The sequence below is a fragment of the Muntiacus reevesi genome, chromosome 4 (assembly GCF_963930625.1).
Source record: "Muntiacus reevesi chromosome 4, mMunRee1.1, whole genome shotgun sequence".
Taxonomy (NCBI): Eukaryota; Metazoa; Chordata; class Mammalia; order Artiodactyla; family Cervidae; genus Muntiacus; species Muntiacus reevesi.
The window spans coordinates 115,607,133-115,629,137 of record NC_089252.1 but is presented as its reverse complement, the minus strand read 5'-3'; the positions used below and the strand labels follow the sequence as shown (position 1 = coordinate 115,629,137).

Here is a 22,005-nt window from a genome sequence, read left to right as displayed (position 1 = left end):
GTCAGTACAAGAGCTGGGGCCGTCCAACCCCAGAGCTGTGTGCTGGACCCCAGGGCTATGCTGGGGGGGAAGGGCTAGCCCTGAGGGCAGGTACCAGAGAAGATTTCACCCATTCATTGGTGCGTTCATTCATTCATCCACGGTCTCTGTCTGGTCGAGGACCTCATGTTCCTTGAAGATGTGGACTGTGCTGTTTACTTCTGTATCTCCCAGATCCCCTGGAGGTTGGAGGTGCTCCACATGGAATGGGTGAAACATGTACATAAAGGAATGTTTGGGAACATACTATGTCCACGCTGCAGGCCTTCACTTGCCCACCAGCTCACCCCCCGAGCCGCTGCGTTCAGACTTCCGTTGCTTGCTCTCCATGGAATCTCGTCTCCAGGGCCACTGGTGGCCGGTCTCCAGGTGGACACGTCCACTTGTCACTGTCAATCCTGGTCACTGGCTCCGTTAACCCCTCGTCCTTCATGGCTCACACGCCTTTCTCTGGGCTCCCAGGACGTGCCCTCTTCCCTCGATCCACCCCACTCATCTTGAGGCCTGTTTATGTGGTCCTCTTCCGAGAGCCACTCCTTCAAGGCTGGCGTTCCTGTCTCTCTCAACATGCACTTGTGGGTGTTCTGCTAGATCCCCTGGCATCTAAAGCACGAGTCAGTGAGGGTAAGCAGAGAACAGGAGCCCCTCTGTAACCGAGACTTGGAGGAGGTGACCAATCGCAGGTGAGAGGAAACAGGTGATAAAAGTCACCAGGTCCACAAGAGGCCGCCTCTTCTTTCTTTTACTGAAAACTTCTGGCTCAGGAGCAGAGGACCAGCACACAGAGGGCATCCTCTCTGTGGCGGGCACGGTCCAAAGCGTTCCCTGTTCCTCCCCAGGATGGGAACAGGGGGTATCAGTTAGCTCTGGCTGCGTAACAGACATCCCAAAACTAAAGGGCTTAAAACACTAGCAGCGTATTTGGCTCACAGTTCGGTGGGTGGGCAGTTTGGGCTCGGCTCAGCGGGTGGTTCAGACTTAAACTGAAGAAAGTAGGGAAAACCACTAGACCATTCAGGTATGACCTAGATCAAATCTTTTATGATTATACAGTGGAAGTGAGAAATAGATTTAAGGGACTAGATCTGATAGACAGAATGCCTGATGAACTATGGACGGGCTTTTTCACGTGGCAGGGGAAGGGTTCCAAAACCACAAGAGCAGGAGGTGCAAGGCCCCTCACGTGGTAAATCCCCCCTCATCTATTAGCACGAGCAAGTCCCACCCGGAGCAGCCCCAAATCAGGGGGTAGCAGCAGACCCCACCTACTGATGGGGAGGACTACAGAGACTCAAGGGCATCGCCCAGTCTGCTGTGCAGACAGCCTTCGTTTCACAAAGGGGGCCGGTGGGGACGGGGCCGCTGAGCGGACTCCAGCCCGCTGACCCTCCTGTGCGGCCAGGCCTCCGGGCCTTTGAGCTCAGGAACGGCAGGCCTCGCTGAAGAGGGTGCTCCGAGGGGTCCCAGGCAGGCCGGTGACAAGCAGGCGCTTGACTCAAGAGGAGGATTAAGGACACTAAATCCGTCCCCGCGGCTTGAAGGGTGGCCAGAGCGCCAGGGCACCGCTCCAGCGGCGGGCCTCCCCACCCGCCGCCTGGCTCCAGCCGTGGGGGCCCCTCCCTCTGGGAATGTGGGCAGCTGGCGTGTGCCAAGCCAGGCCTCCGATGACAAGGGCCAGGGGCCTGCCCAGACCAGCAGGGCACACAGGTGCCGCCAAGGGCTCTTGGTGCTCCCCGAGTGCGTGCGTCCCGAGGGCCAGGGTGGAGAAACGCAGGGCTTCCGAACCTGCCTGCGGGGCGTCCGGGGGGTCAGGCCCCGGGCAGGCCCCTGCGCTCTGGGCCCAGGTCCCTCCTCCCTCATGTGGGGTAAAGGGCACGCTTTCCTCACAGGCAGCGGACGAGGGGAAGGCAGGCAGCCACGTCAAGGACTTCTCCCCGGGCTGGGCAGCTGCAACGGCGTCCAGAAAGGTTAGCCATTCACAGCTACAGCCCAGGGGCTTCCCTGGTGGCCTAGCGCTCAAGAATCCGCTTGCTGTGTAGGAGATGCAGGTGATGAAGGCTCGATCCCTGGGTGGGGAGGATCCCCTGGAGAAGGGAAAGGCTGCCCACTCCAGTGTCCTGGCCTGCACAGCCCCATGGGCAGAGGAGCCTGGCGGGCTGCAGTCCAGGGGTGGCAAAGAGTGCACGGCAGTGTGACTGAGCTCTCACACACACACACATCTCTCTCTCTCTCTCTCTCACACACACACACACACACACACACACACACACACACAGCTCCGGCCCAGGGTGCTCAGTCCTGCCTCTGAGCCCAAGTCCAAGAGTGACTGGGGATATAAAAAATCCACGTGGCGCCTAAACTACATAGGATACATCTCCCCTGGGGGCCGGAGCAGCCCCCCACCCATCAGATGGATTCTTCTCCACTAACGGCTGACTATTCATAGCACCTGGGTTCAAGTATCCAGATAGTTTCACAGAATTTCAAGTTTTCCCATGGAAAAAAACAGGCTTTTTTTTTTCTTTTCCCTATTTCATGTTTCAAAACATTGCTGGCTACGAGAAGTACAGAGGAGAGGTCCTCTGGATCAGGGTGATAATTACTCAGCAGTTCCGCCCTGACTGCGTATTAGAATGAGGCGGGGAGCAGGCTCAAATGCTATTCTTGAGCCTCTCACCCGACCAAAGGAATCACATTTCAGGACTCTGATGCGTAGCCAGGCATGAAACATCCTCTAGAGATCTTAAAACAGGGAAGGGGCTTCGCCGGTTTAGGAGGGTCAGGGGAGGCTTCTCCTAAGGCAGGACCCAGCTGACGGGGTGAGAGAAGGGAAGGAGGAGGTCCTCAGCAGAGGGGGCCGTGGGCGGCAGCTCCCCACAGCAGGGAGACCCTTGGCAGCGAGTCTTAAGGGGATTAAGGGGAAGGAGATGGTCCCCAGGGGGTGGAGCAGGGCTAGCTGCCTCTCCGGGTGCTTCGTGGGGTTCAGGCGGGCGTTTTGAGACCAAGACCTCCCCGTGGGTGAAATCTGTGCAAAGAGGCTCTTTCTTCCCAGAGAAAACGGAGCGGCAAGGCTGGGGAAGGAGAATAAGTGAAAATCAGCAAGCGTCAGGGGTCGCACAGATCCAGTAACCACATGGTTTTTCAGCATTTTTACCTTTTAGGTTACTTTGGTGCCTTTTTTGTCGAACTAAATATTGCGCCACTGTCCCTATAATGGTTGGAGCAAAGCGGTGGTCGTGTAGGGAGTCTGGAGTCCTACCTCCTTTGACCCTTGGGACTCTGAGGAACCCAGCTGGAAAACCCCAGGGCTGGGACAGGCCCGCTGGGTCCCTGGCTTTGCTTCCTGGGCACCCCTGACCTGAGCAGAGTTCCCCAAACTTTGTCAGTTAGGTCTCCCTGTACAAGTTTTTCTTTGGCCACACAACTCATGGATTGAACTGGGTCCACAAAAAAGATATGTCGAAATCCTGACCCCAGTACCTTATTCAGAAATAGAGTCTGTGCAGATGTCATCAAATTAAGATGAAGTCATTAGGGTGGCCCTAATCCAAGTGACCGGGCTTCCCTGGTAGCTCAGCCGTAAAGAATCCGCCTGCCAATGCAGGAGATGCAAGAGACACGCGTTCCATCCCTGGACTGGAAAGGTCCCATGGAGTAGGAAGTGGCAATTCACTCCAGTAGCCTTGCTTGGGAAATCCTACAGACAGAGGTGCCTGGCAAGCTACAGTCCATGGGGTCGCAAAGAGTCGGGAGCGACTTAGCAGATAAACAACAGCCCAAGTGACCCGGGTCCTGATGAGAAGAGGGAAATTTGACCGCAGAGGAGGGTGGCCATGTGAACTCAGAGACACGCAGAAAGTCAGGTGACCCCAGAGGCAGAGGTCGGAGCGATTCAGCGGCAAAGATATGGCAAAGGCGGATGGAGACCACCAGAAGCTAGGAAATGGCAAGGAAGAATTCTGCCCAGAGCTTCAGAGGGCCCATAGCCCTTTGGACACCTTGATCCCAGACTTCAGCCTCCAGAAACAGGAAAGGAAAAATGTCAATGGTTTTAAGCCATTCAGAGAGTGGTGCTTTGTGATGGGAGCCCGAGGAGCTAACATACTCCCTAACTCATCGCTCAGCTAATTTTCCCCCTTCAAACAGACTCGCGTTTAAACAACTGGCACACATTTTGTTAAAAAGTAAATCTCCCACTGCTGCTATAAATGGAAGGCCATGCTCCTCTCCAGAAATAGAAGGCGCCTTAAAAGTAAAGACAATGAAAACCGGCTAGCCGAGTGGCGTGCAGTTGCCTGAAGGCTCTGATCTGGGGGCATCCTGGTTGGAAAAGAAGATGACCAGGTGATGAAGGGCGCTGAAGACACACAAGCACCCGGCGGAGACCACTCGACGTGTCGGAGGGAGAAAAGGAGGACGGAAGAGGGCAAACTCCCTTACTGCCCGAAAACGCCTCACCCTGAGTTGTCCCCCAAGGCTCAGGATTTCGGGGGTGGCCACCCATCGGCCCCCACCAAACACACCCCCGTCTCAAGTCCTGAGCGGCTCGAGGCCCAGAGAGCTTCAGTGATTGGCCCGAGGTCACACGGCGCTGGTGGCCAAGGCTGGACCTGAGCTGAGCTCCTAGTGCTTCCCACGAAATCACACGCAGGAGGCTCCGTGGTCCCATCCAGCAGCCCCAGGTCAGGCCTGGGCCGCCGCAGACCGGGCACGGTGACGAAGAGCAGGGGCCGTAAACGCCGAGGGCCGAGCAAACGGACTCAGCCCGCCCGAATCCCGCAGCAGTTGTCGCCGAGCGGAGGCCGTGCAAAATTATTGCCACGCTTCAAGGCAGCCGGGCGTGAGCACAACTTGGCTCACCCCAAGGGCTATAATTCAAGTGACGATCGCAGCATCTTTTACTTCTGGCTTTGTGGGACTGTCCATATCGAAAATCAGGGTCCCTGCAGGCAGCTTTCCCGCTCCACGTCTGTGCGTGCTCAGTCGCCACAGTCCTGTCCGACTCTTTGCGACCCCACGGACTGTAGCCTGCCAGGCTCCTCTGTCCGTGGGATTCTCTAGGCAAGCATACTGGAGTGGGTTGCCATGCCCTTCTGCAGGGGAATTTCCCGACCCAGGGATCGAACCGGCATCTCTTGGGTCTCCTGCCTTGGCAGGTGGGTTCTTTACCACTAGCGCCGCCTGGGAAGCCCTCTGTCCCATTCAGTCACATGCTGAACAACAGCAAGTGTGGGGCACATCCGCGCGGGCATCTCCTTCCCCCTCACCTGGCTAGGTGGCCACCCACCTCCACGTTCCCCGGCTACTCTTTGTCTCTTAGCTTCCACTGCCTGCTCTGGCCTGGGTGAGGGTTGGCAAGGCTTAGAACGTAGAGTCTGATGCCCTCGAGTTCACTCCCCAGCTCCATGGTGTGGCTTTGCATAGGAGGCTCAGCATCTCCGAGCCTCAGTTTCCTCATCCAGGAAATGGGTCCCTTCCTCCGAGGTCGTGTCTGTGAGCGTTTGGCTTGGTGCCTGCCGTGTGGCAGAAGCTCCGTTGAACACCTGTCAGGCTGCAAGCCCCTGCCTTCTCTGCCACACCTCAGCTGCCACGGAAGTTTTCAGCATCACCAGCCACAACATCAACGCTGCCTCTTCATGCACCGAGTCACGTTCCCGCGCGAATCCATTTCATCTTCCCGTCAACTGTAGGCAGGTGGTACGGTTACTGCCCCAGAGAGAGGGGCCCCCAGCTCGCAGGACGTCTCCAGGCCCCTCCCCTGGCTGCACACCTGCTCCCAGGCTGAGCGAGAGTCCTGCAAGGGCCAAGGAGAGGCTCCAGTACGCCAGCCCCAAAGGGCCCTTCTCGGCCTCTCTCCCATCCATCCACCTGAGGGCGGAGAGGCCCATGGCCTGCAGCAGGCCCACGGTGGAGGAGAGGGCTCTTTGAGGGGCTGCGGGTGTGGCTGAGCTGGAATGGGAGGCTGGGATGTCCACACAGGTCGTGTGGGAAGCTGCTCAAGGGCGAGGGTGGAGCCAGGGGTAGCAGGAGGGGCGGGGGCACCGGCCACGGCCGCAGGCGGAGGGTGGGTCCTCCCCTGCCCCCACTTGCGGGGTAGAATTTTCACTGCAACCTGGCCCCTGGCTCACCCTGACAATACAGCTGCTGAGGCAAGAGAGCGGGCTGGCCTTCAGTCCGCGGCTCGGTAGCCTGGCGGGTAGCTTCTCAGTATCAGGACAGATGCTTGCGGGCCTCTGCCGGTGCGAGGGACGGCCTGGTGTCATCTGGGTTTGCTCGGCTCCTGACCCTCAAGGACAGCACATTCGTCAAGTTAAGGGATGCCCTGGGCCCGAGGCTTTCCTTGGGCTTCCCAGGTGGCGCTAGGGGTAAAGGACCCACCTGCATTGTAGGAGATGCAGGAGACGTGGGTTGGATCGGGAAAATTCCCTGCAGGAGGGGGCATGCCAAGCCACTCCACTATGCTTGCCTGGAGAATCCCACGGACAGAGGAGCCTGGCGGGCTACAGCCCATGGGGGTCGCAGAGTCGGACACGGCTGAAGCGACTTGGCACACAAGGCCTTCTGTACGCAGGTGGTGAAGACCGGGCTTAAAAGCAGCAAATGGCGTCCAGGCGCGAGCGATGATGACACTGCCGCAGCCCAGGCTCAGGGCCCACGTGGCGGCCCCCGCCGCCCTCGCTGCCTCGGGCTCCCCACTTGCACGAGGAGGCGCCGGCTTCTCTCCTCCTGCACGGCCTGGCTAGGACCCTCCTGGGTAACCCAGGCCTGTGTCCCCCTCCCACCCGCCAAAACTAGCCTCTCAGGCCCAGTCAGGCGCCTGAGATCTGACCGATAACCTCTTTTCTCACCGTCCTCCACATGGGCTGCTCACTCGCTCACACCAGCTGGTTTTGTCATCTTGGCAAGAAACGATCTGAATGATGGAATCGTTCTAAGGACTCACCTTGACCTTGACCTTCACAGTAACCCTGGGAGGGGCTCCAGCGCCATCCTCACTTTACAGATGGAGAAAAGTGCAGCTGTCAGTCGCTCGGTCGTGTCCGACCCTCTGTGACCCCATGGGCTGTAGCCCACGAGGCCCCTCCGTCCATGGCATTCTCTGGGCAAGAATACTGGAGCGGGCTGCCATGCCCTTCTCCAGGGGATCTTCCCGACCCAGGGACTGAAGCCGGGTCTCCTGCATTGCAGGCAGATTCTTCACCGTCTGAGCCACCAGAGAGAAACCGAGGCTCAGTCTGGGACTGGTCCTTTGCCTAAGGTCACAGCTGGTAAGGAGCAGAGCCTGGAACCGAACACACATCTCTCTGAACCCCAGAGCCCACACGCCTGCCTCTGGCCGGAAACCACAGAGGAGGGGGCCTTCTCAGTACTGCTGTGTGTCCTGGGACAAGCCGCTTGCCCTCTCTGAGCCTCCATCTCCCCAGAGAAGTGGCCACAGAGAGCGCCTGGGGTCACTGAGAGCTGACGGGTTCTGAGATTCCAGGAGTGGAGCTGGGGCGGCCGGCACGCCGGGGGCGCACCCCGGCTGGCTCAGACGACCAGTCCTGAGGACCCAATCAGGACAGCCTTGGATCAGGCCATAAGTGGGAACAAAACAGTCAGGGAGCTTGCCTCCTTGGCTTTGTTTATTGTCTGGGAGCTGGGAATATTTTGAATTGTTGTGTTTGGGGAGGGAGGGAAAAATAACCAAATATAAGAAGGCAGTCAGTGAGCGGCCCGGGCAGGAATGCAGAGGAATTAGGCCTGCCTGGGTATGTCTGGGAGACAGGGATGCTACCAGAGGCTCAGCACCCTCTGTAGCAAGAATTCTCCACTCCGACGAGACGTCCAGATTGCCTGGACAACATCAGTTTAAAAAAAGTCTCATTTCCAATTAAATTAGGATTTTGGAAGATGTGAGCCAGACAGGAAGGTTTTTAAGCTTCCTGGGTGAATTGGGAGGATGGGCACGGAGGCTGAGAGCCAGGGCCGCCCACAGCACCGCCCGTCCGAGGGCTGGGGGGTCATGATGGCCGGCCTGGCCCGGAATTCCAGCTTCGGGAGGGCTGGGCGGTGCCTGGGACGGGGCATTCCTCACAAGCTCCTGGGCACCGCTCCTGGTCTGGCGGGGGTGGGGGGGTCACCCTTTGGAAGTCTCCCCACTGTACTCATGACTCTAAGCGTGGTCTGGGGAGCAGGAGCATGTGGGCGCATCAGAAATTCAGAACCTCACCCCGCTAGCGAGTCTGCCTGTGAATCCGTCCCCTGGAGACCGTGTGCACGCCGCAGTTGAGGGGCTGACCGAGGTCACCGTGGCTAGCCCATGGTGCTGCAGATGGGGAAACTGAGGCATGGAGAAGCAGAGCCATTAAGGATCCCTCGGGGGCTTGGATCCAGGTCTCTCTGAGGAGGGTCTCCTGTGCAGGGTTGACTGCAGAGTCTTCAAGACGGGTGCAGAGAGTCTTTAGCCCCAGCTCCACAAACGGTCAGTTTTACAGCTTGTGGACCTGAATGTGTGGGAGGGTGGCCAGCACAGGGGTGACGGGGCATCTGGGGATGGCTCCACCCCATTCGTTCGCTCAGTAGAGGCCTGGGGGACACACCCCGAGGGCCGGGCCCTGCTCTAGGCCTGAGACCCGGCGGACTTGGCTCTGCCATGAGAAGCGGGCAGCCTAGACGTGGAAGCAGATATGAGCAGATGGACATAAAAGTCATCGAGGGGCACCGACACGGTTCTCCAAGTTAGGGTGGACATATGACCCGGTCTAGAGGGAGGAGACGCTGGCCTAAAGGACCGGAAGGAGCCAGCCGGCGGAGGGCTGGAGGCAAAGCCCTCTGTGAGGAGGAGCAGCCAGCAAAGACCCTGAGCAAAGGAGCTTGGGGTTTGCAGGAGGCCTGGAGGGCTGTGTGGCTGGAGGGGCAGGAAGAGGGGGTCTCAGAGGCCGCGGAGAGTGTGGTGCAGGGCCAGCCGGCCACGCATGGGCTGCTTCGAGGGAGGAGGAACTCACTGCGTCAGTGGCTTTAACTTCTGATTTTAAAAAAAAATGCTTAGTTCAGTTCAGTGGCTCCGTCGTGTCCGACTCTTTGCAACCCCATGGACTGCAGCACGCCAGGCCTCCCTGTTCATCGCCAACTCGCGGAGTTCACTCACACTCATGTCCAGGGAGCTGGTGAACTTGTCTACTCATTTATTTATCTGTGACTGCTGGGTCCTCACCGCAGCGCGGGCGCGTCTCTGGTTGCGGCGCCCGGGCTTAGGGTGTGCGGCCGTCAGCAGTCGCGGCTCGTGGGCTCCAGGGCACACCCTCAGCAGCTGTGGTGCCCGGGCTCGGTGGCTCTGATGCTCCTGAAATCTTCCCGGATCGGGGATCAAACCGGTGTCTCCTGCATCGGCGGGCGCAATTCTTCACCACCGAGCCACCAGGGAAGCCCTTCTTTTTGATTTTTACTGGAATATTCATCGCACTGAGGGATAAGTTCAGATCCTAGGTGTACAGCATGGGTGTCTGCAGAGGTATATGCCCCTCGGGGGTGGGGGCGGGGGTGCATCACCAGATCGGGAAAGGGCAGCCTTCCAGCCCAGGAGGTGGTCTTTCTGGCCGCCCCCTCCGCACCCCGGGGGCCCCCACGGCTCCTATTTCCCCGACCACAGATTCACAGCGCTGACCTAGAGTTCATCATGGCCATTTAAATGGTGGTCTGCGGTGCCCGGTGTTTCTGCAGCCCCCCCTCTGGTTTGGGGGATGTCTGGAGTGCTCTAGGCAGTGGTCCATTTCGCATCCTCCTGTGTGTGTCCCAGCCTTCGGCTCTCTTCAGAATAACGCTGTCGTTCACACGCTTGTACAGTCCTGTGCAGACCTCTGTTTTCCTCTCTCTGCGGTCAGCAATGAGCCACAGGACTGCTGGCAGTTCAGTTAAATGGATGTTTCACCTTCGGAGACATCGCTGAACTGTTCTCCGCAGCCTCTGTGGCATTCCTGCTCCCCACCCCGCGGGGAGGGGAGTCCCGGACCCTTCTGGCTGCTTAGCGGAGAAGGGCTGGGTGGGAGGGGGATCAGGGAGGAAGCCTGAAGTCACCAGCGGTGGGGGAAAGGGTGCCCTGGAGGCCTGCCACCCACAGCCCACAGCAAGGGCTTCCCGGGATGTGCCAGGCGCTGCTGGGCACCTCTGCCTTCCTTTGGGTGCTCCCAGTCTGGCTGAGATCCTAGAGGCGGGTAGGGCAAAGGGCAAAGCGCTCTGGGGAAGGAACAGCAGGGGGCAGGGAACTACGGCCAGGCCGTTGAGAAGCCCAGAGCACGCCAGCAGGAGAGGGTGGGCGAGCGTCTGATTAACCACAGGCTGGGCTGCGCGCCATCATTGCCCTGCACACTCAGGTCTTCACTTACTCTTCAACACAACCGGGCAGAGGGGTTCTGTCCAGGCTGCTCCGACAGATCAGGAAGCCGAAGCAGAGAGCGGGGACACGATTCCCTCGGGGTCCCGCAGCCTGTGAGAGAAGGAGCTGGGGCCTGACCGCTCTGTGGTGCCACCGTCTGTCCGTCCACATCCAGAGACGTGGACACGGCTGTGCCCGGGACAGAGGGACCAGGTCGGGGGCCGCCCGGCCGCTTCCTCACTGTCCCTTCCTCTCCTCCAGGAAAGAGGGGCACGGCAGCCTGCCACACGACCCCTCGCGCTGGCCTGATGGCCCAGCATGGCTGGAGTATCTCAACAACTCGGGTGATACATGGGTGAGACAGACCATTCCCCGGCCAGGGATGAAGGGTTTTGTTCAAAGCCCTGGATCGATTTGCCCTTATTATTGCCAGCTGCTGAGAGTCAAGCATCGGAGAGCAGCCTTTGCAAAACCTCATCCAGTCCCTCGGAGGCCAGGGCCTTCCGTGAGCTCTCCCCAGGCGATTTCCGTTCCTGGAATGGGAACTTAGTCCCCAGGGAACTTCAGGCCAGAATGGGGCTTCCGAAGGAAACCTCTGCCCGGGTTTCCTTGAAGGTCCCTCCTCCTGCCAGTGCGTCCGCTTCCTTGGTGCTCACAGCCTCATCCCGGGGCCTCAGCCACCCCGGACACCGGTCTCACCCTCAGCCCTCCGCAGGGAACCGCCCCCCGGGGAACCACACCGCCCCCTTCTGAGCTCCAAGCGACCTTAGGTAAGGGGCCCGAGGTGGTTCCATCTTGCCACCTTTTCCAGAGAAGGCAGACATTCCGATTCGTAAAACTCTTGCAACTTTTCGTTCACAGCAATTAACTCAAACTATTTTAAAGTCTAATGGACGCCAAGTCAGTGCAGACCACCCACCCCCCACCCAAGTCTGAGACCAGTCGTCACAATGGCTCAATGAGGCCGGACTCTGATCATTGACTCAGGCCCAGACAGCAGGCCCAAGGCCCAAGGCCCACAGAATGCGGTGGTGGGGGGGGAACCTGAGGGGCGGACCCTGGGGGTCTCCAGGCTCTGGGTGGCTTTGCTTCGCCCTGGGTAGAGGTCAGAGGTCGGAGCACTTCCCATCACCTTTCCACCTCTCCTCCCCTCCCCCACCCCTTCCTGCTCCCCTCCCCCACCCCTCCCCCTCTCCTGCCCTCTGGGGCTGGGTTCGTGTCCAGCAGCCAGTAAAACTGCCCCCCAAACCTTTCAGTTAAGAGTTCCAGGCCACCCGGAACTAGGTGGCCTGGGTTTGAATTCCAGCTCTACCACCAACCCCCTGGGCAAGTGACTTCACGTCTCCGTGGCTCAGTTTTCCTTTCTGTAAAATGGGGGCGATCACGAGGGCCGCCCTCACAGTGTGGCCTCGAGGGTTTGGCAAGTTAAGGTGATTAAATGCATCTACAGCGCCCAGTGGCAGCGTAGCTCAGTGCCATTCAAGGGTTCCTCAGATAAATGCGCCCGCCGCGTGCCAGGCCCAGGGCTTGACCGAGGCACACAGGACAAGGTCCTGTCCCTCGGGGAGCGGGTGGGCCGGAGGGAGACAGCAGGCGGTTGAAAGGGCCCCATCCGCGGTCCGGCGCCTCCACGGACTGCGCCGCACTGACCCGCCCGGAGGTCAGCTGTACCAACAGCCTTTCCAAACCGAAGCCCGGGACGGGCCACTCCCCACCTCAGCGCCAGCGGCCCCCGGCCACGCTCGCTGGCCCAGGCCGAGCCTCCTTGCAGCTCAAACCTCAACGCCACAGTCAGTTCCCCGCACCGTGACCTGCCGCTCCGCGCTGTGCGCCGGGAGGTTTTGTGGGGTGTCTGCTCCCTCCTTCAGCTCAGGGACAGCCCCACGTGCCTCAGGAGGGGAGCGGGGTGGGAACTCTGCTGCCCAGCCTCGGGGCTTTGGTCTCCTCACCTGTAAAAGGGGTGCCTGTGCTCTGAACTCAAAGGAGAGAGCTGAGGGGGCCGAGAGTGGGCGCCACCCCGGGTGGCTGCCACGCTGCAGGCACTGCCAGTCCCTGAGGGCTTCCTGGAGGAAGGGGCACCTGCGTCAGCAGAGGGGGTCAGGCAAGGCCTGGAGAAAGGCGCGGGAAGGAGGGGGCCAGGGGCTGGCTGGGCTGGAGCTGGGGGATGGGAGGCAGCCTCTAGAAAGTCAAGATGGACAGCAGGGGCCTCAAAGAGCAGAAGGGAGAGATGAAGGGTCACTCCCACCGTCTGCCTTCTGGAGGCGCTCCAGAGCCCTTCCAGGCGCTGGATTCAAGCTTGGCCAGGTCTGGCATCCAGGGTGGCTCTCTGCGGGGGGCGGGCCCTGTTCGGTATATCTTCTCTCACCCTCAGTCCAAAAGGTTCTCTGCACGCAGCGGCCCAGCTGCAGAGGCGGCCTGAGAGAAGGTGAAAGGTCAGCGCGGGGCTCAGAGAGGGGAAGGGCATGCTGGAAGCCACACAGCGCGCCCCTCAGGCCGGCACGTGGTCTCTGCAGCCCGCTCATGCAAATAAGGACAAGAATAATGGCACATTCCCCATTTTCATTTAAAAATAGACACTTGCTTGGCACTTCAGCGCTGGGGAGCTGTCTGCACTCTTCACCTCGGGTCTTCCTCGCGGCCAGGGAAGATGAGTCCCCGTCCCTCTTCTCCGCGGTTCCATTGGAGAGCCGAGGAAAGGAGTTAAGGGAGGGAGCCCGAGCAGTGCCCTAAGGTCACGGAACAGGGGCAAAGCCCAGAAGCCAGGGCGTTCTGTCCCGGGGTCACCCTGACGCCCCCGGGGAGGAGGTGGGGAGGGCAAAGTGGCCGGGCGGTGTTTTACTGGGGGTGGGGGGGCATCCAGAGGCTCAGAGAACCTGGGAGGAGGGCAGAGGCGTGGTTTGCACCCGACTGCTCGGGAGGAGCCCCAGCTGCAACCCCTGAGCCAGGTGGAGGGCTAGCTGTGGGCTTGGTGGCGAGCTGGGTTGGGCCCTCTCCCTCCTCATCTGAAGACCGGAGGGGGTTGCTGAAGACACCGCATCTTGGCCCCCCCACCCGCACCCCGCGCCCCGCCCTCCCTGGCGCCAGGCGGTAACCGGGTGCCTCGAAAGGCGCGCGCCACTGGCGGGCGCAGGGGCCGAGCGCTCGCCCGGCGCACGAGGCTGTGTGCGCGCGCGCTCGGCGAGCCCGGGGCTCTTTGTGTCCGAGCCCGAGCGCGCGCGCGCGTGCGGTGTGTGCCTGTGCGTGCGTGTGTGTGTGTGTGAGAGGGTGTGAGCGCGCGTGTGTCCCCCGTGGGGCGGGGCCGGCGCGCCAGCCCCGCCCCGGGCCCGCCCCGGGTCCGCCCCCGGCCCGGCCGAGCTGGTATTTTTCCACCCGGCAGGATGGGCGATGCTGAGCGCTGCCTGCTCAGACAACAGACACGCGAGGTCAGGAAGAAGCCGCTTATAAATTACTGCTTCCTCCGCGCCGCCGCCAGCGCCGAGCTCTGGGTCCTGGTCGCAGCCCGGCTCGCTGGTCAGCGCCGAGCCCCGAGGACCGCGAGCTCCGAGGCCGAGCCCCGCCGAGAGGGAACCCGAAGCGCAGACCCCGCGGGCCAGAGATCGCGCCGGCGGGCAGTCCCTCGGCGCGCGGAACGGAGCGCGGCCGAGCGCAGCGCCGTGGCCGCCCCAGGTACCGAGGGAGACGGAGCCGGGCGCGCGGAGCCCCCGCCTAGTCCCCGCGTCCCCCGCCAGCCCCGACCTCCTCCCCGCCACGGGGGGCTCCCAGTTCCACCGAGGGCGGGACAGAGGGTCGTCCGCTCCGTCCCCCAGCGGGGCTGTTATTGTTTCCCCGGCGAAAGGGCTGGGGCGTCTCGAGCAGGGAGCCAGGTGTGTGTGTGTGTTTTCCGGTGTCTCCATCTCGCTGGGGGTCTGCAGATATCTCCGTGTCCCCGAGTGTGTCTGCTGTTCTGCGCTCTGGGCGGTGCGTGTGAGCGTTCTGGTGTGTGTGCCTGTGATACCTGTGTGGCCGAGTCTTGGGAGGCGTGCCCTTGTGCCCCCTGGAGTGCGTCTGTGTGAACTTGTGTGTGTGTGTGTGTGTGTGTGTGTGTGTGTGTGTGTGAGTGACTGTATCTCCGAGTACCTGGCTGGGTGGTGTGCCCCCAAGTGGGGCTTCTGTCTCTGGCTCCCCGTTGCGGACACACGCGTGTCCTCGACTGTACCTGAGCGAGTGTCCCGGGTGCCTGGAGGACCAAGCCCCCAGAGCTGGTTCTCCAGGGCAGGGCCGAGCGGGTGGAGGTGACCGGGCGGCGCAGCTCCGCGGGTGCGGCGGGCAGGTGGCAGTGCCAACATCCAGCCACCTGGAGCGGCAGGATGGAGGCCCCCAGGGACAGCAGGGAGCCGGGCGGACAGCGGGCAGAGACAGTGGGACACATCCTTCTCGAGATTTCTCCCTTCCTGCTGGGTGTTCCTCTTTTGCGCTGGAGGCTCTGGTCCCCCTCCCACTGAGGGAAGTCAGAGAGAGGCTCTCAGGGGCCTCCGCCGACGGCCGAGGCTTCGTCCCGGACCGGAGGGGAACCTGTGGGCTGCCCTCCCGGGCACTCGGAGGGAGGTGTGTGCTGGGCCGGGCTATTTTGGTCACTGCTCGGGCTCTGCCAGCTCCTGGCCTCCCCCAGGACCAGCCCCAGAGGCTTGGGAGGCAGCCCTGGCCCCCGTTTCCTGCCTGGGGAAATAAATCAGCTCAGTAACTGCCCAAACACTTGAACAGAGGGTCTTGGGGCTGAGGTTGAGTGGTGTGCGGCTCCACTTGGACTTGGGAGAATCGGCCCCTGCTTTGGCTCTGCTGCCGTTCAAATAAATGTCATGGGGGAGATCTTTTTTAAATTTCTTTTTAATTTTTTCTTGGCTGGAAAGGAGGGGAATCTCATCCAGAGACTCCCAGCCAGAAGGAGTTTATTTTTATGAGAGCGAGCGGGTGGTGAGCGCTTAGCAACCGCCTGCCTCCCTCTCGACCAGGGAGGCATCCGGGGAGTGTGGGGTGGGCACACGGCGAGCGGTGCGCTGAGGGGGTGCAGTGGGGGAGGAATCCCGTTAGAATGGCGTGGAGGAGCTGGCGCGCCCTGGCGGAGAACCCCCTGTAGGGTAGGAGTGGGGAACTGGCTAGGGGCCTTGGGCCTGGCTCAGCACCCCCCACCCCCGTTGACCTTGGGCAGCCTTTTGGGGGGGGCCTCAGTTTCCTCATCTGTAAAATGGGTGGAGTAAACTGGTTAAGGGGTAATTGGAGAATGAGAGGCAGAAACTTGTCCCCAGGGAGCCAGGTCCAAGGACTGCGCCTCTCTCTGTCTTAGCTGGCAGATGACCTTGGGTGATTTCCCCTTCCACTCTGAACCTCAGCTCCGCAGTCCGGGCAGCAAGGACACCAAGCCAGCCTCACGGCGTCCTTGAGGGGATTGAGGGAGATGAGGCTGAATAAGCCTGTGGTAAGCTGTAAAGCCGGGCTCGGCTTCGGAGCTGCCGATTAGAGGGTGTCACGAGGTCCCGGGTCACTGTGGTGTGTGGCTCGGGCCAAGGCGCAACCTCGGGCTCTTGTCCTCCAGGGCTGCCCTTGGACGACCTGTGGCACAGATGCGGGCACCCTGCCCCGCCCCGTCCTGCCCGTCTCACCCTCCGGAGGTCCAGCACCAGCCGTGCAGTCGGAGGGCCCCAGGGAGCGGGTAGCGCCCATTTTACAGATGGGCAAACTGAGGGCTGCCCAGAGAACTTGGCCTCGATTGGACAGTGCCAGGGTCAGGCTTCAGAAGCCTGACCAGCCGTGAGTTTGGGCCCTGGGGAGCTTTAGCCACGGACGTCCTGCAGAGTTGAAATTGGACCAGCAGCTGGGAACACGAGGGACAGAGGTCCTCAGGGCTGGACGGTGAGTGTGCGGGCCCCCTCGGCGCCTTAATTCCGGCCCTGGTTACTCATTCCCCCTTCTCTGTGCCTCTCCGGGGGCCCCTCTGCTGGCAGTGTAGGCTCTGAGGGTGGTGTTTGCTCACTCTCCACCTATCAGCTTGTCAAGGAATTCGGGACCCTGTCAGGCTTATCTGAGGTTCTTTCCAAAGGTCCTCAAATGATAAGACACTCGCAAGTCATTCAGCGCATTGCTGAGTACAAGAAGGAGCTGGAAAACAAATGACAGAGGACACCTGGGGTGCAGCCAGGCTGTAGCTGGGAGGGGTCCGGGTGGGAACCCCGGCTGGCCTTGGAAGCCCAGGGTCAGCGGGCGGCTGTGGGCTGCCTCCCGACCTCTGCCAAAGGTCACCAGTGAGATCTTCAGGGTCACGTCTCGCTCCTCCGTGATGGCCAACTTATCTTAGTGAATTTACAGGTTCTCTGGGGACGAGCCCTGTGTGCGGAAATTCTCGGTGGGGGGCAGGCAGGGTGTGGGGGGGAGGCACTGCTTTCAAGTGTGAGTGGGAACTCTTCTTTTTTTTTTTAAACGTGCCTCGTTTCTTTGCTCTGGTCTGTTCTCACCGGGCCCCAGATTTGGAGTAGAATATTGGCCTTCGAAGAGCTCGCAGCCCAGAGAGAGGGAGCTTGGCAGGATGACCGCCGCTGGTGACCCCGACGCCCGTGACTGCTGTCCCTGGGTGTGAGATGCCAAGGGTGTAGGCAGGAGACGTTCCAGCTTCTCAGAGGAGGTGATGCTGGAGCTGGCAGAGGGACAGGGCGGGCTGGCATTCCAGGCAGGGGGGCATAGCGGGTGCAAAGGCACAGACAAGCCTGTTTGTCGAACAAGCCTGTTTGTCGAACAAGCCTTGCAGGGGACCCAGCTGGAGAGAGGATAGGAGCCAGGTGGTGGAGCGCTGGGCACACGGGCAGCGGAGACAGAAATAGCTTCAGGCCGGGTGTAGGGGCAGCGGCATAGAAGCCGGGTAAACCTGAGGGGGCACGAGACCCTCGCGGGGAGTGGGGGGAGCAGGCCGAGGTCCAGGACCCAAGGTGGCCGGGCTACTGCTCGTCAGGGCATAGAAGCGTTTTCCGTGCCAGCGAGTCTTGCCCTGAGCTCTTGTCGTAAACACGGGGTGAGGGCCCGGACACGCTGCTTAGTACGTACACAGCCCATTAACTGTGCCTCTGACCTCCCCAGCGCAGGTAGCCCTGGGGCCTGAGCAGGAGTCCGTCCGCCCTGGACAAGGCATGGGTCAGGGCGCCCCTGCCCACCTCACCTGCTCAGAGGCTTCGTTTGGAGACCACGGCTGAGGGGCAGGGGTTAGGGGGGCAGGGAGAGAGCAGAGAGGATAGAAATCGCTCTTCTGTCTCTAAAAATTGACTCGCAGACGAGAAATCACCCAACACAAGCAAAGGGGAGGGGGTGTGTGGGCGGGGGGCAGGTCGCCTTAACCCGAGTCTGGCAGCAGAGCTTACCTGGGTGACTTAGTACAGATTCAGGTTCCCCGGCCTGGACATACAGGACCCAAATCCCCAGGGGATGGAGCCTGGGCATCTGTATGTTTCCAAGTTTTCAACTGTGACTGTTTAAAAAAATATATTAAAATCGAGATATGATTTGCATTCAGTGAAATGCAAAGATTCTGTTACGGTTTGTTGAGTCTGGTCGGGTCGCGACACCTGTGCAGCCACCGTTCAGGTCAAGATGCGGAAGGTTTGCAGCTCCCCCTGGGAAGTGGACTCGTGCCCTCCCGCTCCCAGACACAACCAGTTTCTGATTTCTGTCCCCGTTAGGCTCGCCAGGCCTGGAACTGTGTGGATTTATATGGTGCATACCCTTCCGTGTCTGCCTTCTTTCCGCTTGAGGACTTGAGATCCATCCACGCTGCTGAGGGTGTCAGCGGTTTGTTCCTTTTACACGGAGGAGTGGACCGCTGGGTGGACGCCCCTCAGTTTGCTGTATCCACTCTCCTGTGGATGGACATTTGGCCTGTTTCCAGTTTGGGGTGGTTATGAATGAAGCTTTTTTGAGCTCTCGTGTCCAAGTCTCTTTGTGGGCGTATATTTTCGTTTCTCTAGGAGTAGAACGGCTGGGGCGTAGGGTAGACATTTGTTAACTTTTTGAGAAACTGTCGAGAGTGGCTTTTAATTACAGAAACAGTAGACCTCAAGCAATACCACACTGTACAAAGTAAAAGTGATTCTTAAAGATCGTTTTTTAAGAAGTGCAGCCTAGGCTTCAGGCTGTGTGTCTGGCTGACATTCTGCCTCTCATCTCTGCCGTCTACCTCTTCCTGTAATAACAATGAGGGCTTTAAGAGTATACGTTGTCCTCTGCGTGCAGCTTTGGCTGTACCCCTCAGATATCTAGGTGGACATATAGTCCTTTTAATTCTGTTTTAGATCAGTTTTCATTTCAGTTCTGATCTCCCCTTAGACCCAGGGTTCGTTAGGATCTGTTCGGCAAGCTAGCTGCGGTTCCGTTTTGTTGTTAACAACAGGGCATCATCCTGTTCTCGGTTCTGCCACTTTCGCTATTCAGAGAGCAGACCACTCTGGAGCCGACGCTCGTGGGAACATACAGGTCTCCCGGCCATTCTGAACAGCTAGTCTGCATTTGGGAGTCATTGACCGAGCCTGGCCTGTCTTATTCACCCCAAGTGCCACCAGCTCAATGAATGAAATGCCCCCACCCGATGGCTTTGAACTTACCCTGAGAGTGGTCAGAGAAGCCACTGAGGGCCAGAACCGATGCTTATTCAGCCCCGACTGGTCTTATCTCCCTTACTGCATTTAAACGCTGTGCCTGACTCGGGGGTTCTCACCTCCATCTTCTCGAAGACTTCGTCCACCCTCAGAAAAGAGCCTTCTCGCCCGTCACACAGCTGGGACCTGGAAGGACAACCAGCGTCTCTGCCCACCTCCTTCCACTGCACGTGCTTTTTTTACTGAGCCTCTTCAAGGCTTCCAGCCTAGGACAAAAGCCAGAGGGAGGGATGACAGACAGACCAGCTCCTGGACTGAAGGCGCTCCGGTCTGGGGACAGATCTGTATCAGGAAGGAGTTAATGAACAATCCCAGGGCATTACGCCAGGGGCAGGGAACGCTAGGGAAGGTGGCTGGGGGTGTGGGGACTTCGGGGTCAGGGAGTTAAGCGGACCCTGCCCACCCTTTTAATGGATGGGGAGACTGAGGTCTGAAGGAAGCCTCCATCGGCAAGAGGGCCTTGTTCACAAATTTGTGGTTATGCGTGCCCCCCTCACCAGCTTGGCCCTCCCTGAGCGGAGGCTGGGACCATGTCTCTGCAGGTTCCCGGTGGGGACATTCTGCGAGTCTTCCCCTTCCCACCACTCTCCCCTCCGTACAGGCCAGAAGAGCTGCAGCGGGGTCCCTGCAGAAAATCCTTGACACCACCAGGGTGCTGCTGCCCGCTGGGGGTGGAGGGTGCGGCTGGCCTTGGGTTTCAGCCAAGTCATGCTCCTTCGGGGCAGGGCTCAGGAAGGGGGCGGTCCTGAAGGCTCTGCCCTTCCGCCCCACGGCCAGTCAGCACCTGGAGACCCACGCCTGGTGGCGGATTCAGGCCTTGATCTTCAGAGCAGCCGTTCTGTCACCCGATGGCACCTGGTGACTCCCCTCAGGGTGAATGCCATCCCAGCCCAAGACCGCAGCCTGCTCACCAGCCTCATGCCTCCTGGGCTTTGTAGGGTTGCCAGGAAAGAGGGGTCTGGGGGCTGGGGGTGTCAGCTCTCAGCAGCACGTCACTGTCCGGCTCCCCAGCCAGCAGTGGCTCCCTAGCGCTTTGTGAAATCAGGTCCGAACTCCCCAGCCTGGCCTTCAGGGCCTCACCTGATCTCACCTGCTCCCACATCTCCGCGCCCCCCATGATCCAGCTGGTTCCTGCTCCTAGACCGAGCCTCGGGCTCCCAGCCCAGCCCATACCTCAGCCCGAAAGGCCCTTCCTCCCTTCCCTGCTAAGTCCCACTCCCCCAGGGCCAGCTTGAGGCCACCTGCTTCATGAAGGCTTCTTGCCGCCCCTTAATGGTGCTGGCACATCATAAGCACCCTAAAAGATGATCTGCGTCCAGGTGGTCTTAATCTCGCCTCCTTCTGAGCCCCAGAAGACCTCTTCTCTGCCTGGAACCCAGACCTGTGAGGTCTTGCCTTTTATCCAGCCACCTGACCGTCTGAGTGGGTCCAGGCTTGGAAATTACATCCACCCACCTCCATCCATCCTTCCCACAAATGTTAGTTCCAGACCCTGTCCGGGGCCCCGGGCAGGTGGCAGGTGGACAGGGCAGACCAGCTCGAGCCCTTAGGGGGCTGACCACGAGCGTTAAAGGACTTGTTAAAGGGCATCACAGCATCGGAGCTTGGGAGCCCTGGGCCACTGGCTTGCTCTGTGACCTAGGCAAGCCCTTCCCCCTCTCTGGTCCTAACCTGTAAGGAAGCGTCACTTCCGAGGGAAATGCCTGCTGAGTGAAATGGGGAAGGACCCTTTTCTCTCTCTGTTGGGGAGCACACATCATCAGCACAGGGGTGGTGGTCCTGTGGGAACCCCTTTAAGGATTCAGCTGTGGTCCTGTCGGTTTTCACAATGTCCGAGCCCTCACTCTGCAAGGGGCCACCTGATCTGGGAGCAAGAGTTCAGAGATGCTCTGTGCAGAGTTGTCGCAACAGGCCTTTAGTGAAAAACTCTTCCTTGGGGGAAGAAACTGGGTTTTTATTCCATCATTGGTAGAAGAGTATGCTGTTGTTCAGTCGCTCAGTCGTGTCTGACTCTTTGTGACCCCATGAATCACAGCATGCCAGGCCTCCCTGTCCTTCACCATCTCCCAGAGCTTGCTCAAACTCATATTCATTGAGTTGGTGATGCCATCCAGCCATCTCATCCTCTGTCGTCCCCTTCTCCTCCTGCCTTCAATCTTTCCCAGCATCAGGGTCTTTTCCAACGAGTCGGCTCTTCGCATCAGGTGGCCAAAGTATTGGAGCTTCAGCTTCCGCATCCGTCTTGAGAGTCCGTTGGACAGCAAGGAGATCAAACCAGTCAATCCTAAAGGAAATCAACCCTCAGTATTCTTGATAGAAGAGTATAGGTCAGAATGAATCTTAAAAAAAAAGCCTCGGTCACTGGGGACCGAGCAGAATTTGTTGCTGCTGCCACTTCACACCGATGGGAGTTGTGAGTTGTTTGCAAAGATTTCACCCCAGGCCTGAAGAAAAGGGTGCAAGTCACTGCAGAATGGTCTCCGAGGGGCAGCTCTGGGCCGCCCCTGTGTTTTAAGTTGTCCACTCGGTTTTGTAAAATCGAGCCAGTGTTTTTTCAAGGTGGATATGTTTTTATTACCGCTGGCGGCTCAGTTTCTCTGAAGAGCCCCTCCGTCTCACCCTGCACCCTGAAGCCTGCCCAGCCCACCACCCCTTCCTAGGTTTAGTCCAGCTGCCGATGGACCCCAGGCAGGTGGGAGCCTTCCTGCTGGGATCCTCCATCAGGGCTGACGGGGCGGCAAAGGGTAGACGGAACACCCAGCCCTTTCAGGGGCCCCTTAGTGCTTTTGAGGGGGCTGTTTCAAGGCTGGGACTGGAGAAATCCAGCCGCCCCCACCCACCCGCCCACTTGCCCCTGGGCGCCGCTCCGCGGGGCTGGGGGCGGGGGTGGGCCTGGCTGCAGCAGGCACCGCCCAGGGCAGCCCCCTGCCAACCTCTGCTCTG

General features: G+C 59.9%; 1 protein-coding gene and 1 long non-coding RNA gene across 4 annotated transcripts in view; one reads left to right on the top strand and one right to left on the bottom strand.

The window, feature by feature from the left end:
* Positions 1 to 13,815: 13,815 nt before the first annotated feature.
* SLC6A6 (solute carrier family 6 member 6) overlaps positions 13,816 to 22,005 on the top strand; it is an 80,472-nt gene continuing 72,282 nt past the window's right edge. For both annotated transcript variants that reach the window (XM_065933983.1, XM_065933982.1), the window contains exon 1: positions 13,816 to 14,059. The gene's annotated coding sequence lies outside the window, so the exon portion shown is untranslated. The remainder of the gene's footprint in view (positions 14,060 to 22,005) is intronic.
* LOC136166940 (uncharacterized) lies at positions 15,275 to 19,303 on the bottom strand. Of its 2 annotated transcripts, none has more exons than XR_010663023.1 (4): positions 19,122 to 19,303; positions 18,133 to 18,386; positions 17,773 to 17,879; positions 15,275 to 16,525 (listed from the first exon to the last, which is right to left on the bottom strand). It is a non-coding gene; the product is annotated as an uncharacterized lncRNA (long non-coding RNA). The 2 variants fall into 2 exon arrangements; XR_010663024.1 differs by having other exon boundaries at positions 15,275 to 15,805.